Raw genomic sequence first — 16,653 nt, forward strand, 5'->3', positions numbered from 1 at the left:
TCAAGGGTTAGTGGTGCTGTAAACTGCTTTGCAGTGTTGTTGCAGTCGCTTGCCTGTAGAGACGCCTTCTTTAGTGGAGTTTGGCAGATTTGGTTATGAGTTAGACTCTGTTTCTGGCCTTATGCATGTTCTCTTTAACTTTTCTGAGTTCCAGTTTTCTCTAGATGAAGAACGGGTTTATTGTGACAATGATGAAACCGTGGTGCATAACTTGCAAAGATAAACATTTGTTGAGTTAATCTCATGACCCATTCAGAAGAGTCGGTTTTTCAGATTTGAATCCTGCTTTGAATTTGGTAATTTGTTCCTTGAACCCTTGGATATATCCTTCCACCCTCAGTGTAGGTGAATCTTTGATTGATGTATTATAATAAAAATACAGTTTGCTACTGGTATTTTTTCCTTTCATTTTTAAAAGTTTTTTGATTAACTTCATAACTCCCAGTGCATCACTCCTGCATTTTGTTTTTTAAATGAGTGCTATAATTTAAGAATCATTGCATTATTGAAAAGGTAGAATTCTGGCTTTGCAAGTTTTTCAGTTATCTTGTGTATTTTGCTGGTTAAGTGAATATCACTTTTTTTTTTTTTAAAATTGAGTCTCTACCATATCTCCCATATTTTCGAAATTCAAGTTGGAGTGTCCTTAATATTCTCATCAGTTTTCAGAGAGCTTATTGAATTTGCTAACATCTTGTTTGTTGGTGCCAAGGCCCTATAATTGAGTTGCTATTGATGGGAAAAGATTTTGTGAAAAACTTAGCATTAAAATAGTACTTTTTTCCTTCAAAGTTTTAAATTATAAAGGTGAAGTAATTTGCTTACAATTGAGAATTTTTAGGAAATAGAACAAAAACTTACCCTCTACTTTTTAAATGTTTGTTTTCATGAATGTGGGAATTTTATATATTTAAATATAATTAAATATTATGAAGTGTATTGTTTTCTGGTAAAGTATGGCTGTTCTGAAAGTTAAAATGTAAATATGAAAACCTTTAGCCCTTAGAGCTCTTTCTAAAATATCTTTATATACTTCATTCCTTTGTAAAAATGTTTGTATGCACTTTATATTCTTTCTTGACCTGGTCATTTTCTGCTGTGCTGCGCTGATTTTTCTATTGAGCTTACTTTGTACCATTGGCCACAGAAAAATAAATAGTTCATATTGTGTCTTTCAGTTTATAGCTAGAGCCCTGTCAGAAGAGCAAAAATTTAAGTAATTATTAAGCTGTTATAAATCCAGTAACAGAAGTGATACAGTGTATTTGAGAAAAAAGATTTACTGTGTATTTGAAAAGCCATCTGTGTATTGGAAGGTGGCCATTGTTGGAACTTTCTTTTTATTTTTAATTTTTTTTTAAAGCCATGGAACACTTTGTTCATAGATTTTGAAATCTTACTTAGCCCAGTAGCAGTAGCTATTATGGTTGAAAGAGGGCTGGGAGGGTGAAGCCCCAAGGGGCTCTTGAAGTACATCTTGAAAACTGACTTGGACTTCCTGCTGGACTCCTAAGAAAGGATAATTTGTTGTAAATAAATAAAGTCATTTTCACTTTGGTTTTTGGATAACTATATATCTGAGAGTACAAGTCTAGGCTGGTTAGAAGAATATAATAACAGTATAGGTGAGAGAAAGTGAGGCCCTGAACTTCAGCAGAGGGCTTCGGCGGGGAACCCAGAGAATGTGACAGTAGGTCGTGGAGAGGGAGAAGCTTAGGAAGGCGTCCTGTTTTCTGGTTTTATAGTTTGGTAGGATAATGTTGCTAAGACAGTTGTTACCCAGAAAGAAACAGGCTTTTCTATTTTTTGTTCCTGATGGCTGGCCCTCTGGTTTTCCTTGCTGATGGTTTCTACTTAGTTGTTGGAACCTTTATTGGGCTTCGTTTTATTTCCCTTCCTTGTTTTTATAGTCCCAGATATAGGACGCGTAGCCCTAGTGATAGGAATCCTGTCTCCCTTATTCCTTGAATGTAGTCCTGTACGGCAGAACATCCTGGGTAGTTCAATGAGCCTCTCTCTTTCAGGAGTGTCTGAAATGTGGTTCTCTGACCCCTCTGTGAGCGCTGTATCACCACTTCCTCCCTGAATGTCTCCTTTGCAACTATTTCTGGACATTTCTCTAATTCTCATGCTCTCCCATTTGTTCTCTACATGACTGCCATCTTTTTGCTTCTCTGAGCCCTAGCACACTTGTTAATGTTGACCACGGAAAATGTTATAGGGGTGCTTGCTCTCTCACAAGCCCCTCCCGGAACTTGCTCTGCTGAAATGGGAGGAATCTCTTCCTGCAGTCTCATTGCCCTCTTCATGCCATGTTTTGTCAGGATCATCTTGGGGGAGCACTAATTTCTAAATCCAAACTGCTTGGATTTTGCATGGGTACCATTCTTTCAGTTTCTATTTGTTGTTCCTCTCTCCAAAAGACTTACACGTGCATGTTTGTGGTTGGCAGGAGAGGCCCCTGCTTGGAGCTGAATGTTATGTTAGGCTCAATGTCTTTTACCCACAGACATCTACTTCCATTCCTGTTTTGTAACAGCACTTTTTTTTCTCTTTCTTTTCATTCATAGTTCCCTTGTCACGATTGTGATAGAGGACTTTTTGGCTGACTGTCCCCCACTAAAGTTTTCATATTTTATTAACAGCTAAATAAAGTAGCTCTTCTCAGAAGTTACTTTCTTGCCCTCTAATAATTGTCTTTGATGATTTAATCAGTTTTCTTTTGATTTATTAATTTCATTATTCATTCAGTATAAGCAGCTGTTTCAATATACTTGTCAACTATCTTGATCACTTGCATTATTAGCTTCTTGCTTTTTAAAAGGGGGCATGTGGAACAGCACACACAGCATTTTTATGTGGAGACATCACCACCTTGTGGATCTCTAGGATATTGCTAACGAAGTTCTTTAAGCCCAGCTTCATTTTTCCAGTTACTGGTAAACTTAAACTCACATCTGTGAATGCTGGACGCTTGAATACCATATCTTAGCTTATATGGTTCATTCATCAATTCATTTAAAAAATGTCTTTGAGTGCCAACAGGCATTATGTAGTGTATATTTTGGGATACTGATGAATTAGAGTACAAACTAATGGGGAAAGACTTCTAAAATAAATTATTTATAACACTCTGGCACCTGCTTAATGTGAGCATGTGCAAAGTGACTCACTTTATTTGGAAGATACTAAAATACTTCTCAGAGGAGATGGTAGTAAACCTGGAATCTGAAGGATGAGTAATAAGTTTATCAGATAAAAGCTAGTATTTAGAATCTTAAACAGCAGGTTTATTCAAAGGCTCGGAGGCATAGGTAGAAGAAGTACAGTGTGGCTGAACAGGGTGAAGTTTGTAGCATAGGATACATTGGAGTTAGGAGCAGAAAGTAAAGCTGTAGTTGGGCACTTCAGAAGTAGTTGTAAGAGAAGAAACAAGATGACAAGTAGTATTTCTTGTGTACCTATTGTGCAAATTACTTCATATCTACTACTGTTTCATTAAATCAGGTAACTTTGTGAAAAAGGTGTCAGTATCCTCATTTTACAGTTGAGGAACAGTCTCGGACAGTTTAACTTCACCAGGATCACATCGCTAATATGAAAGAGTATATGTTCCAAAACTTTTGCTCTTTTCTTGACACCATGTTGCTTCCTTCATGTGCTGTGCCAAGGGGTTTGAACTTTGTCCTGTTAAGGACCCATGTGTTATAAATAGAAGTGTTTCATGATCTGATTTGCATGAGTGAATAGTGATTAAAATGCATGCCCCATTTCTGGTAGGTAAAATATATAGTTCCTACCTAAAGGGAAATTAAGTGTGGTAGAAGGAGGAAGCCTAGATATCTCAGGCATAAGAAGTAATCAGAGAAAAATGTAAAACAGAATGAACTTAGATGGGATAAGTATTTTGAATTTGGAAAACAGTAGGTGAGAATATTTTATTAAACAGGTAGGGTTTGAGCCATTCTTTTAAAGTTAGAATGTGATTTAGAAGATGAAGAGAGACAAACACCTTAAACAGGTTGGTAGAGTTAGGAAAGAACAAACAGAAAAGTGGCCTGTTAGGAGCTGTGAGTTTATGTTGAGTAGTAGTAGACAATTAGGTAGGAAAAGTGGGACCAGATTATGTATTTTGCCTCCTGCTCATTATTCTAAGTGTAAACTTGGCATTCTGGGTTAGGCTTGGAATAATCAGCAATAGGGACTTCATGTTTTTTATCATTTCAAAGCCTTCTATCTGATGATAATGGAAGGTGAATTGATCATTTTGAGAATGTTTGTGTTTTTTTTGTTTGTTTTGTTTTGTTTAGGTTTATTCATTTCTTCCCTGTTGATGAAAAACAAGAGCAGACCCTTTAAGTGCTTTGTCTTACACTGAGGCTTTTGTTGCTTTCATTTTGCCAGTTATTGCAGGATATAGGATGTATCTGAATCAAACCAATTATCCATTTGAGTTCTTAGCTTGACCCAAAACTTACAGGTCTTTTCTGAGTGTTCATTTTGGCAGATCAGAGAGATTGCAGTGGTTTCTTTTCTTTCTTTCCTTTTTTTTTAAACCCATTACTGGTGGTGACCGTTTGGAAATGGTCAGTCACGGTTATTCCAAGATTCGGCTGTTGCCATTTCTACATCCCTTGTAAAGGCTCAATAGCTTATAATTTTAGAACATAAAATGATTATTTGAGAAAAATTAAAATAGCGTTAGTTAATAAAACACATGCAACTAATGCATGGCTATTGATAGAATTCTGTTATACTGCCAGTTTTTCCTTTGATGGCTTGATATTCATACAGCTTTTCTCAGGGTTCTTCAGAGTTGACAAGCTCCATGAATAAGAATCATCTGGAATATATATTTCAAAGGCACTTCGAGGGGTCTGCCACCTACTGATCAGAAACTAGGGGATTGAGTGAGATGGATAGAGCCTGGGGAATACATTTTTAATTAGCATTCCAGATGATTCACATTAAAGTTTGAGAACACTAGAGAGAATAAAATCTCAATAATAGTTCTAGATGTTTATTATTGTTGTTATTATTGATAATAACAATCTTCTGTTAGCCTGTTTCATTGACAGTTTGTCTGCAAGGGGAATCTCAGATTCTATTTGCCTACCCTAAAGTATAGGAAAATTTACTGCTGCTACTACTAATTACTATTTTTGTACTTCTTTTTCAACTTTTCTTTTTTAAAAAATCACTTTACACATACGAGAATGTTGTAAAACCCCTAGGGTAAGAGCTGAACTGTGGGAAAGGATGTTTGCAGAGCAGATTGTACCCCATTCTAAATAGTTCCCACCTGAGCCATAAATGTAAGTGAAAAAAAGTTTGTACAGTTAGTACAGTACTTTCTAATAAAGGAAGAAGGATTTTCTGGACTTTTAGACCAAATAAAACAGATTTTATGGTGGCATCTCAAGAAGTAGTTTTCAGAACAGAAACCAAACATAAATTCTGTGGGGAATGGGTGGAGTGAAAAAAAGGAGGACTTTTCTAGCTTTCACCTATTGCCAGAACATCTTTGAAGTGCGAGCACTGTTTTTCTATTCTAAATTCTAACTGGCTTACTTTGATAAAACTTGAATCCTTTAAAAAGATAACTCAATAATAAGGGAATTAGGAATATATATGGCCTGGCATGTAGTGAATACTCAATAAATTCAACAAATCTTTATTGATTGAATGATTATTCTCTGCAAATGTCTATTCAAGCAGATATAACTTTTGTGGGCTAATTTTTGGATTCTTTTCAGCAGATTGGAAAATAGCCTATCTATCAGGTAAACAAGATTGTATTAGGTGTGAGAAATTGAGAGGACCATCTTCCTATCTTGACTTCCTCCCATGACTTTTCCAATATGTAGAGTTAACCCTAATTATAGGGTAATCAATGGGGTATTCAGGGTGCCAGAATATTTGCTGTTACAGTATTTTATGGGCATAGGTTGTAGATCACTTCCTGCATGTTTTATGATCAGTGCCAGGAAAGCTGAGTCTACAAACCTTTGGCTTATTATGTCTATATTAATTTTGCCTTCAGAATTGACAGATACAGAGTAACTGAAAAGTCTGTCTCTGTTTCTTATATTCTCCATCTCACAGTTAATCTAGGCCAATGTTGACATTCATTGTGCTATTTAATATGGTAAAAGTTATTGTCATGGAATAATTATTATTTGCATTTAATGAGTATTGTTCACTTAATCTTTGCAGTAGCTAAAGTAACTTGCCCAGGTCAACACAGTTAATAAGTGGTAGTCTACCCTAATTTCCTGTTTTTCCATTTCATTTCCCTTGATCAACCTTTTGGTGATAAGGGAATATTATAATAGCAGATGTTAAAAGTTTACAAAATAATTCAATTTTTCATGTTTATTTCAATATTTTATCACTTGTTACTTGAATTTTTAAAACTAGTCTTGAACTTGACAGAACATGCCATTTTTCTTGACATAAATCAAAATTTAATAGTGACACTGTCACCTTATGTTAAGAAGGACAAGTGAATTTTTTCCCCAAACTAGTAATTTATTATTGTTGGCTACAAAAGCTAGTTAAAGGGTAGATAAGGGTATAAATTAATTTTTGATGTACCTTGCATTTTCATATAAGGAGTCGTTTTATTTTTATCGTTCTTAGTTTTAACTAAACTCCATTTGACAATGTTTTTCCTTTGTTTTCTTGAAGTGTTGCTATTGGGTATTATGTGGTCATGAAATTGGTTAAGAATGGATCACTTTGGAAGCAGATAGCCCAATGAAAACGATTAGGTGGTAGTGATTGATGTTGTTAAATAATTATTCAGAATTGTTAATAGAATTTAGTGTCATTAAAAAACTTTTGGAATGAGTTGATTTACAAAAACATGACTTGGTAGAGATTGCTGAGGACTCCTTGCAATTAGATGGTGCCATACGACCACCCGTTTGACTTGGTGTCATGTGCTGTCTGCTTCCCTTCACCTCTGCCATTGGCTAGAATATGGATGTGGTGGTGAGGTTTGAAGCTGTAACCTTAGCATATGAGATGGAAGCCATGGGTTGAGTGTGGCTGAGCCACAAAATAGAATGGCCTGGGTTTCAAATATCAGGGAGCAATCATAATCAGCATTGAACTACTAGTGCACAAACTTTTGTGTTTGTGGGAGAAAAATGAACTTTCTCCTTGTTTAAGCCATTGCTATTTTAGCTTTTCTTTTGTTTTGTTTTAATAGTAGCGAAGCATGTATTCTGACTTATAAATTTGATAAACTTAACAGTTTGAAATAAAATAAATTTATTTTATAAATAAACAAGCACAATAAACAAAGTCAAAAGACAAATTGGGAAGAGAGAGATTCGCAGTTTATGTCTTCAAAAAACTCAGTTCCCTTTTTTTATAATGCTCTACTAGATAGAAAAAGCCTCACAATGTAATAGAAAATGGGATGAAAAGTTACGAACTGGGAGGGCGGGGCAAGATGGCAGACTGGTGAGCTGTATGTTTTAGTTACTCCTCCAGGAAAGTAGGTAAAAAGCCAGGAACTGCGTGGACTGGACACCACAGAGCAATCTGTCTTTGGGCATACTTCATACAACACTCATGAAAACATGGAACTGCTGAGATCAGCGAAATCTGTAAGTTTTTGCGGCCAGGGGACCCGCGCCCCTCCCTGCCAGGCTCAGTCCCGGGGGAGGAGGGGCTGTCAGCTCCGGGAAGGAGAAGGGAGAATTGCAGTGGCTGCTCTTATCGGAAACTCATTCTACTGATTCAAACTCCAACCATAGATAGACTGAGACCAGACACCAGAGACTCTGAGAGCAGCCAGCCCAGCAGAGAGGAGACAGACATAGAAAAAAAACAACACGAAAAACTCCAAAATAAAAGCAGAGGATTTTTGGAGTTCTGGTGAACACAGAAAGGGGAAGGGCGGAGATCAGGCCTTGAGGCGCATATGCAAATCCCGAAGCAAAGCTGATCTCTCTGCCCTGTGCACCTTTCCTTAATGGCCCTGGTTGCTTTGTCTATTAGCATTTCAATAACCCATTAGATCTCTGAGGAGGGCCGTTTTTTGTTTTTTTTTTTTTTTTTAAATCCTTTTTGCTTATTCTAAAACAATTACTCTAAGAAGCTCAATACAGAAAGCTTCAAAGAATTGAAATTTGGGCACGTCAAGTCAAGAGCAGAACTAAGAGAGCTCTGAGACAAAAGGCAATATTCCAGTGGCTGAGAAAATTCACTAAACAACACAACTTCCCAAGAAAAGGGGGGTGTCCGCTCACAGCCACCATCCTGGTGGACAGGAAACACTCCTGCCCATCGCCAGCCCCATAGCCCAGAGCTGCCCCAGACAACCCAGTGTGACGGAAGTGCTTCAAATAACAGGCACACACCACAAAACTGGGCGTGGACATTAGCCTTCCCTGCAACCTCAGCTGAATGTCCCAGAGCTGGGAAGGGGGAGCAGTGTGAATTAACAGAGCCCCATTCAGCCATCATTTGAGCAGACTGGGAGCCTCCCAACACAGCCCAGCAGCCCAGAACTGCCCTGGGGGGACGGCACTCACCTGTGACATAGCACAGTCATCCCTCAACAGAGGACCCGGGGTGCACAGCCTGGAAGAGGGGCCCACTTGCAAGTCTCAGGAGCCATACGCCAATACCAAAGACTTGTGGGTCAGTGGCAGAGACAAACTGTGGCAGGACTGAACTGAAGGATTAGACTATTGCAGCAGCTTTAAAACTCTAGGATCATCAGGGAGATTTGATTGTCAGGGCCACCCCCCCTCCCCGACTGCCCAGAAACACGCCCCACATACAGGGCAGGCAACACCAACTACACACGTAAGCTTGGGACACCAATTGGGCCCCACAAGACTCACTCCCCCACTCACCAAAAAGGCTAAGCAGGGGAGATCTGGCTTGTGGAGAACAGGTGGCTCGTGGACGCCACCTGCTGGTTAGTTAGAGAAAGTGTACTCCACGAAGCTGTAGATCTGATAAATTAGAGATAAGGACTTCAACTGGTCTACAAACCCTAAAAGAACCCTATCAAGTTCAGCAAATGCCACGAGGCCAAAAACAACAGAAAATTATAAAGCATATGAAAAAACCAGACGATATGGATAACCCAAGCCCAAGCACCCAAATCAAAAGACCAGAAGAGACACACCACCTAGAGCAGCTACTCAAAGAACTAAAGATGAACAATGAGACCCTAGTACGGGATATGAAGGAAATCAAGAAGACCCTAGAAGAGCATAAAGAAGACATTGCAAGACTAAATAAAAAAATGGATGATCTTATGGAAATTAAAGAAACTGTTGACCAAATTAAAAAGATTCTGGACACTCATAGTACAAGACTAGAGGAAGTTGAACAACGAATCAGTGACCTGGAAGATGACAGAATGGAAAATGAAAGCATAAAAGAAAGAATGGGGAAAAAAATTGAAAAACTCGAAATGGACCTCAGGGATATGATAGATAATATGAAACGTCCGAATATAAGACTCATTGGTGTCCCAGAAGGGGAAGAAAAGGGTAAAGGTCTAGGAAGAGTATTCAAAGAAATTGTTGGGGAAAACTTCCCAAATCTTCTAAACAACATAAATACACAAATCATAAATGCTCAGCGAACTCCAAATAGAATAAATCCAAAAAAACCCACTCCGAGACATATACTGATCACACTGTCAAACATAGAAGAGAAGGAGCAAGTTCTGAAAGCAGCAAGAGAAAAGCAATTCACCACATACAAAGGAAACAGCATAAGACTAAGTAGTGACTACTCAGCAGCCACCATGGAGGCAAGAAGGCAGTGGCACGATATATTTAAAATTCTGAGTGAGAGGAATTTCCAGCCAAGAATACTTTATCCAGCAAAGCTCTCCTTCAAATTTGAGGGAGAGCTTAAATTTTTCACAGACAAAGAAATGCTGAGAGAATTTGCTAACAAGAGACCTGCCCTACTGGAGATACTCAAGGGAGCCCTACAGACAGAGAAACAAAGACAGGACAGAGAGACCTGGAGAAAGGTTCAGTACTAAAGAGATTCGGTATGGGTACAATAAAGGATATTAATAGAGAGAGGGAAAAATATGGCAAACATAATCCAAATGATAAGATGGCCGATTCAAGAAATGCCTTCACGGTTTTAACGTTGAATGTAAATGGATTAAACTCCCCAATTAAAAGATATAGATTCGCAGAATGGATCAAAAAAAATGAACCATCAATATGTTGCATACAAGAGACTCATCTTAGACACAGGGACACAAAGAAACTGAAAGTGAAAGGATGGAAAAAAATATTTCATGCAAGCTACAGCCAAAAGAAAGCAGGTGTAGCAATATTAATCTCAGATAAAATAGACTTCAAATGCAGGGATGTTTTGAGAGACAAAGAAGGCCACTACATACTAATAAAAGGGGCAATTCAGCAAGAAGAAATAACAATCGTAAATGTCTATGCACCCAATCAAGGTGCCACAAAATACATGAGAGAAACATTGGCAAAACTAAAGGAAGCAATTGATGTTTCCACAATAATTGTGGGAGACTTCAACACATCACTCTCTCCTATAGATAGATCAACCAGACAGAAGACCAATAAGGAAATTGAAAACCTAAACAATATGATAAATGAATTAGATTTAACAGACATCTACAGGACATTACATCCCAAATCACCAGGATACACATACTTTTCTAGTGCTCACGGAACTTTCTCCAGAATAGATCATATGCTGGGACATAAAACAAGCCTCAATAAATTTAAAAAAATTGAAATTATTCAAAGCACATTCTCTGACCACAATGGAATACAATTAGAAGTCAATAACCATCAGAGACTTAGAAAATTCACAAATACCTGGAGGTTAAACAACACACTCCTAAACAATCAGTGGGTTAAAGAAGAAATAGCAAGAGAAATTGCTAAATATATAGAGACGAATGAAAATGAGAACACAACATACCAAAACCTATGGGATGCAGCAAAAGCAGTGCTAAGGGGGAAATTTATAGCACTAAACGCATATATTAAAAAGGAAGAAAGAGCCAAAATCAAAGAACTAATGGATCAACTGAAGAAGCTAGAAAATGAACAGCAAACCAATCCTAAACCAAGTACAAGAAAAGAAATAACAAGGATTAAAGCAGAAATAAATGACATAGAGAACAAAAAAACAATAGAAAGGATAAATATCACCAAAAGTTGGTTCTTTGAGAAGATCAACAAGATTGACAAGCCCCTAGCTAGACTGACAAAATCAAAAAGAGAGAAGACCCATATAAACAAAATAATGAATGAAAAAGGTGACATAACTGCAGATCCTGAAGAAATTAAAAAAATTATAAGAGGATATTATGAACAACTGTATGGCAACAAACTGGATAATGTAGAAGAAATGGACAATTTCCTGGAAACATATGAACAACCTAGACTGACCAGAGAAGAAATAGAAGACCTCAACCAACCCATCACAAGCAAAGAGATCCAATCAGTCATCAAAAATCTTCCCACAAATAAATGCCCAGGGCCAGATGGCTTCACAGGGGAATTCTACCAAACTTTCCAGAAAGAACTGACACCAATCTTACTCAAACTCTTTCAAAACATTGAAAAAAATGGAACACTACCTAACTCATTTTATGAAGCTAACATCAATCTAATACCAAACCAGGCAAAGATGCTACAAAAAAGGAAAACTACCGGCCAATCTCCCTAATGAATATAGATGCAAAAATCCTCAACAAAATACTTGCAAATCGAATCCAAAGACACATTAAAAAAATCATACACCATGACCAAGTGGGGTTCATTCCAGGCATGCAAGGATGGTTCAACATAAGAAAAACAATCAATGTATTACAACACATTAAAAACTCGAAAGGGAAAAATCAATTGATCATCTCAATAGATCCTGAAAAAGCATTTGACAAAATCCAACATCCCTTTTTGATAAAAACACTTCAAAAGGTAGGAATTGAAGGAAACTTCCTCAACATGATAAAGAGCATATATGAAAAACCCACAGCCAGCATAGTACTCAATGGTGAGAGACTGAAAGCCTTCCCTCTAAGATCAGGAACAAGACAAGGATGCCCGCTGTCACCACTGTTATTCAACATTGTGCTGGAAGTGCTAGCCAGGGCAATCCGGCAAGACAAAGAAATAAAAGGCATCCAAATTGGAAAAGAAGAAGTAAAACTGTCATTGTTTGCAGATGATATGATCTTATATCTAGAAAACCCTGAGAAATCGACGATACACCTACTAGAGCTAATAAACAAATTTAGCAAAGTAGCAGGATACAAGATTAATGCACATAAGTCAGTAATGTTTCTATATGCTAGAAATAAACAAACTGAAGAGACACTCAAGAAAAAGATACCATTTTCAATAGCAACTAAAAAAATCAAGTACCTAGGAATAAACTTAACCAAAGATGTAAAAGACCTATACAAAGAAAACTACATAACTCTACTAAAAGAAATAGAAGGGGACCTTAAAAGATGGAAAAATATTCCATGTTCATGGATAGGAAGGCTAAATGTCATTAAGATGTCAATTCTACCCAAACTCATCTACAGATTCAATGCAATCCCAATCAAAATTCCAACAACCTACTTTGCAGACTTGGAAAAGCTAGTTATCAAATTTATTTGGAAAGGGAAGATGCCTCGAATTGCTAAAGACACTCTAAAAAAGAAAAACGAAGTGGGAGGACTTACACTCCCTGACTTTGAAGCTTATTATAAAGCCACAGTTGCCAAAACAGCATGGTACTGGCACAAAGATAGACATATAGATCAATGGAATCGAATTGAGAATTCAGAGATAGACCCTCAGATCTATGGCCGACTGATCTTTGATAAGGCCCCCAAAGTCACCGAACTGAGCCATAATGGTCTTTTCAACAAATGGGGCTGGGAGAGTTGGATATCCATATCCAAAAGAATGAAAGAGGACCCCTACCTCACCCCCTACACAAAAATTAACTCAAAATGGACCAAAGATCTCAATATAAAAGAAAGTACCATAAAACTCCTAGAAGATAATGTAGGAAAACATCTTCAAGACCTTGTATTAGGAGGCCACTTCCTAGACTTTACACCCAAAGCACAAGCAACAAAAGAGAAAATAGATAAATGGGAACTCCTCAAGCTTAGAAGTTTCTGCACCTCAAAGGAATTTCTCAAAAAGGTAAAGAGGCAGCCAACTCAATGGGAAAAAATTTTTGGAAACCATGTATCTGACAAAAGACTGATATCTTGCATATACAAAGAAATCCTACAACTCAATGACAATAGTACAGACAGCCCAATTATAAAATGGGCAAAAGATATGAAAAGACAGTTCTCTGAAGAGGAAATACAAATGGCCAAGAAACACATGAAAAAATGTTCAGCTTCAGTAGCTATTAGAGAGATGCAAATTAAGACCACAATGAGATACCATCTAACACCGGTTAGAATGGCTGCCATTAAACAAACAGGAAACTACAAATGCTGGAGGGGATGTGGAGAAATTGGAACTCTTATTCATTGTTGGTGGGACTGTATAATGGTTCATCCACTCTGGAAGTCAGTCTGGCAGTTCCTTAGAAAACTAGATATAGAGCTACCATTCGATCCAGCGATTGCACTTCTCGGTATATACCCGGAAGATCGGAAAGCAGTGACACGAACAGATATCTGCACGCCAATGTTCATAGCAGCATTATTCACAATTGCCAAGAGATGGAAACAACCCAAATGTCCTTCAACAGATGAGTGGATAAATAAAATGTGGTATATACACACGATGGAATACTACGCGGCAGTAAGAAGGAACGATCTGGTGAAACATATGACAACATGGATGAACCTTGAAGACATAATGCTGAGCGAAATAAGCCAGGCACAAAAAGAGAAATATTATATGCTACCACTAATGTGAACTTTGAAAAATGTAAAACAAATGGTTTATAATGTAGAATGTAGGGGAACTAGCAGTAGAGAGCAATTAAGGAAGGGGGAACAATAATCCAAGAAGAACAGATAAGCTATTTAACGTTCTGGGGATGCCCAGAAATGACTATGGTCTGTTAATTTCTGATGGATGTAGTAGGAACAAGTTCACTGAAATGTTGCTATATTGTGTAACTTTCTTGGGGTAAAGTAGGAACATGTTGGAAGTTAAGCAGTTATCTTAGGTTAGTTGTCTTTTTCTTATTCCCTTGTTATGGTCTCTTTGAAATGTTCTTTTATTGTATGTTTGTTTTCTTTTTAACTTTTTTTTTCATACAGTTGATTTAAAAAAGAAGGGAAAGTTAAAAAAAAAAAAAAAAAGAAAGAAAAAAGACAAACAAGGAAAAAAAAAAAAAAGATGTAGTGCCCCTTTGAGGAGCCTGTGGAGAATGCAGGGGTATTTGCCTACCCCACCTTCATGGTTGCTAACATGACCACAGACATAGGGGACTGGTGGTTTGATGGGTTGAGCCCTCTACCATAAGTTTTACCCTTGGGAAGACGGTTGCTGCAAAGGAGAGGCTAGGCCTCCCTGTATTTGTGCCTAAGAGTCTCCTCCTGTATGCCTCTTTGTTGCTCAGATGTGGCCCTCTCTCTCTGGCTAAGCCAACTTGAAAGGTGAAATCACTGCCCTCCCCCCTACGTGGGATCAGACACCCAGGGAAGTGAATCTCCCTGGCAACGTGGAATATGACTCCCGGGGAGGAATGTAGACCTGGCATCGTGGGATGGAGAACATCTTCTTGACCAAAAGGGGGATGTGAAAGGAAATGAAATAAGCTTCAGTGGCAGAGAGATTCCAAAACGAGCCGAGAGATCACTCTGGTGGGCACTCTTACGCACACTTTAGACAACCTTTTTTAGGTTCTAAAGAATTGGGGTAGCTGGTGGTGGATACCTGAAACTATTAAACTACAACCCAGAACCCATGAATCTCGAAGACAGTTGTATAAAAATGTAGCTTATGAGGGGTGACAGTGGGATTGGGAATGCCATAAGGACCAAACTCCACTTTGTCTAGTTTATGGATGGATGTGTAGAAAAGTAGGGGAAGCAAACAAACAGACAAAGGTACCCGGTGTTCTTTTTTACTTCAATTGCTCTTTTTCACTCTAATTATTATTCTTGCTATTTTTGTGTGTGTGCTAATGAAGGTGTCAGGGATTGATTTAGGTGATGAATGTACAACTATGTAATGGTACTGTAAACAATCGAAAGTACAATTTGTTTTGTATGACTGCGTGGTATGTGAATATATCTCAATAAAATGATAAAAAAAAAAAAAAAAGAAAAGTTACGAACTGATTTCAAGAGAAGGAAGTAGAAATGGCTCATGAATATAAGAAAAGATACTCTTATATCAGTAAGAAGAAAAGGAAATGAGAAGAGTAAAATAAACTAAGATATCACTTTCATCAAGCAGACTGGCAAAAATCCAAAAATTTGATGACAAACCTCAAGGATACAGAGCCTTGTTGCAGGCTCCCCTGCTGACTTCTTTTAACCACGCTGGCCTCCTTGCTAGGCAGAAACAGCCTTGGGGCCTTTGCTCTTTCCACTCCTTTGCCTTGAATGCCGATTCCTTAGGGTTCCATATGGCCATCTCTTTCATCTCTTTGCTCATATGTCCTCTTCTCAGTGAGGCTTCTTCTGACCACCCATTAATATTGTAAACCACCCCCCTGCCCCCATTTTCCTTACCTTGCACTATTTTTTTTTTACTGTAGCCCTGATCCCTGTATGACCTACTGTGACCTTTACCAACTTGTTGTTTCTGTTGTTTTTTATTACCCTGCCAGAATATAAGCTCTGAAAGTATCCTAAGTGCTTAGAATAGCCCTCAACTTAAAATTGTTAAACATTTGTTAAATAAATATATAATAAGCTATATTAGTGAGGCTTTGAGGAAGCAGGTAGGTGCTAATCTCTCCTGGCGTGATTATATCTGTTAAAAATTGCAGTGTAATTTTGACCCAGCAGTTATACTGGGACTTTATCCTCCTGTTATGTCTGGATGTGCTAGATTATTCATTGTAGGTTTTTTTTAAGAAAAATAATTGCATACAATTAGAAACAATTTAAATGACCTTCAGTAGGGGGTTGCTTATCAAGTATGGCACATGTATACAATGCAGTGGAATGATGTGCAGCTGTAAAAATGCCCAAGGATGCGCTCTATCTTTTAATGAAGAGATATCTAAGAATTATTGCAAAGGAAAGAAAAATGTATAGAGTGTGCTATCTTTTCTGTTAAAAAAAAAAAAGGTACTGAGAGGGAATAAGAGTATATGGTATGTATATGGATAAGGAAATTCTGAAAGGATACATAAGAAATATGGTGGAGAAATCTGGAAACTTGGTAGACAGGAGAAAAGGTTGGGAAGAATGCTTTTCAGTGTTTCATCTTTTTTACACTTTTATTTATGAAGCAATTGAAAGTATTTCCTGTCCAAAAAATTAAACTGAAAAATGAAACCTGGAATGGTGGTTACTATATAGGTCTAAAGAACATTTAAAAAATTTTAATGTAGTAATAAAAGTCTTCAGTTCATTTGTGGGATGAAAATAATTTTTAAATGGTTCTAATAGTTGAATAATGATATTTTTTATGTAGGTGTTTTAGTTTTTACTTTTCTTCATGACTCTGAAAGTAATTT

At 37.5% G+C, this 16,653-nt stretch overlaps 1 protein-coding gene across 13 annotated transcripts in view; it reads left to right on the forward strand.

Annotated features, from left to right (window-relative positions):
• The window catches only part of RAPGEF2 (Rap guanine nucleotide exchange factor 2), a 300,342-nt gene that overhangs the window by 116,138 nt on the left and 167,551 nt on the right, over window positions 1–16,653 (forward strand). The window lies entirely within an intron of this gene.

The sequence above is a fragment of the Choloepus didactylus genome, chromosome 3, assembly GCF_015220235.1.
Source record: "Choloepus didactylus isolate mChoDid1 chromosome 3, mChoDid1.pri, whole genome shotgun sequence".
NCBI classification, from domain to species: domain Eukaryota; kingdom Metazoa; phylum Chordata; class Mammalia; order Pilosa; family Megalonychidae; genus Choloepus; species Choloepus didactylus.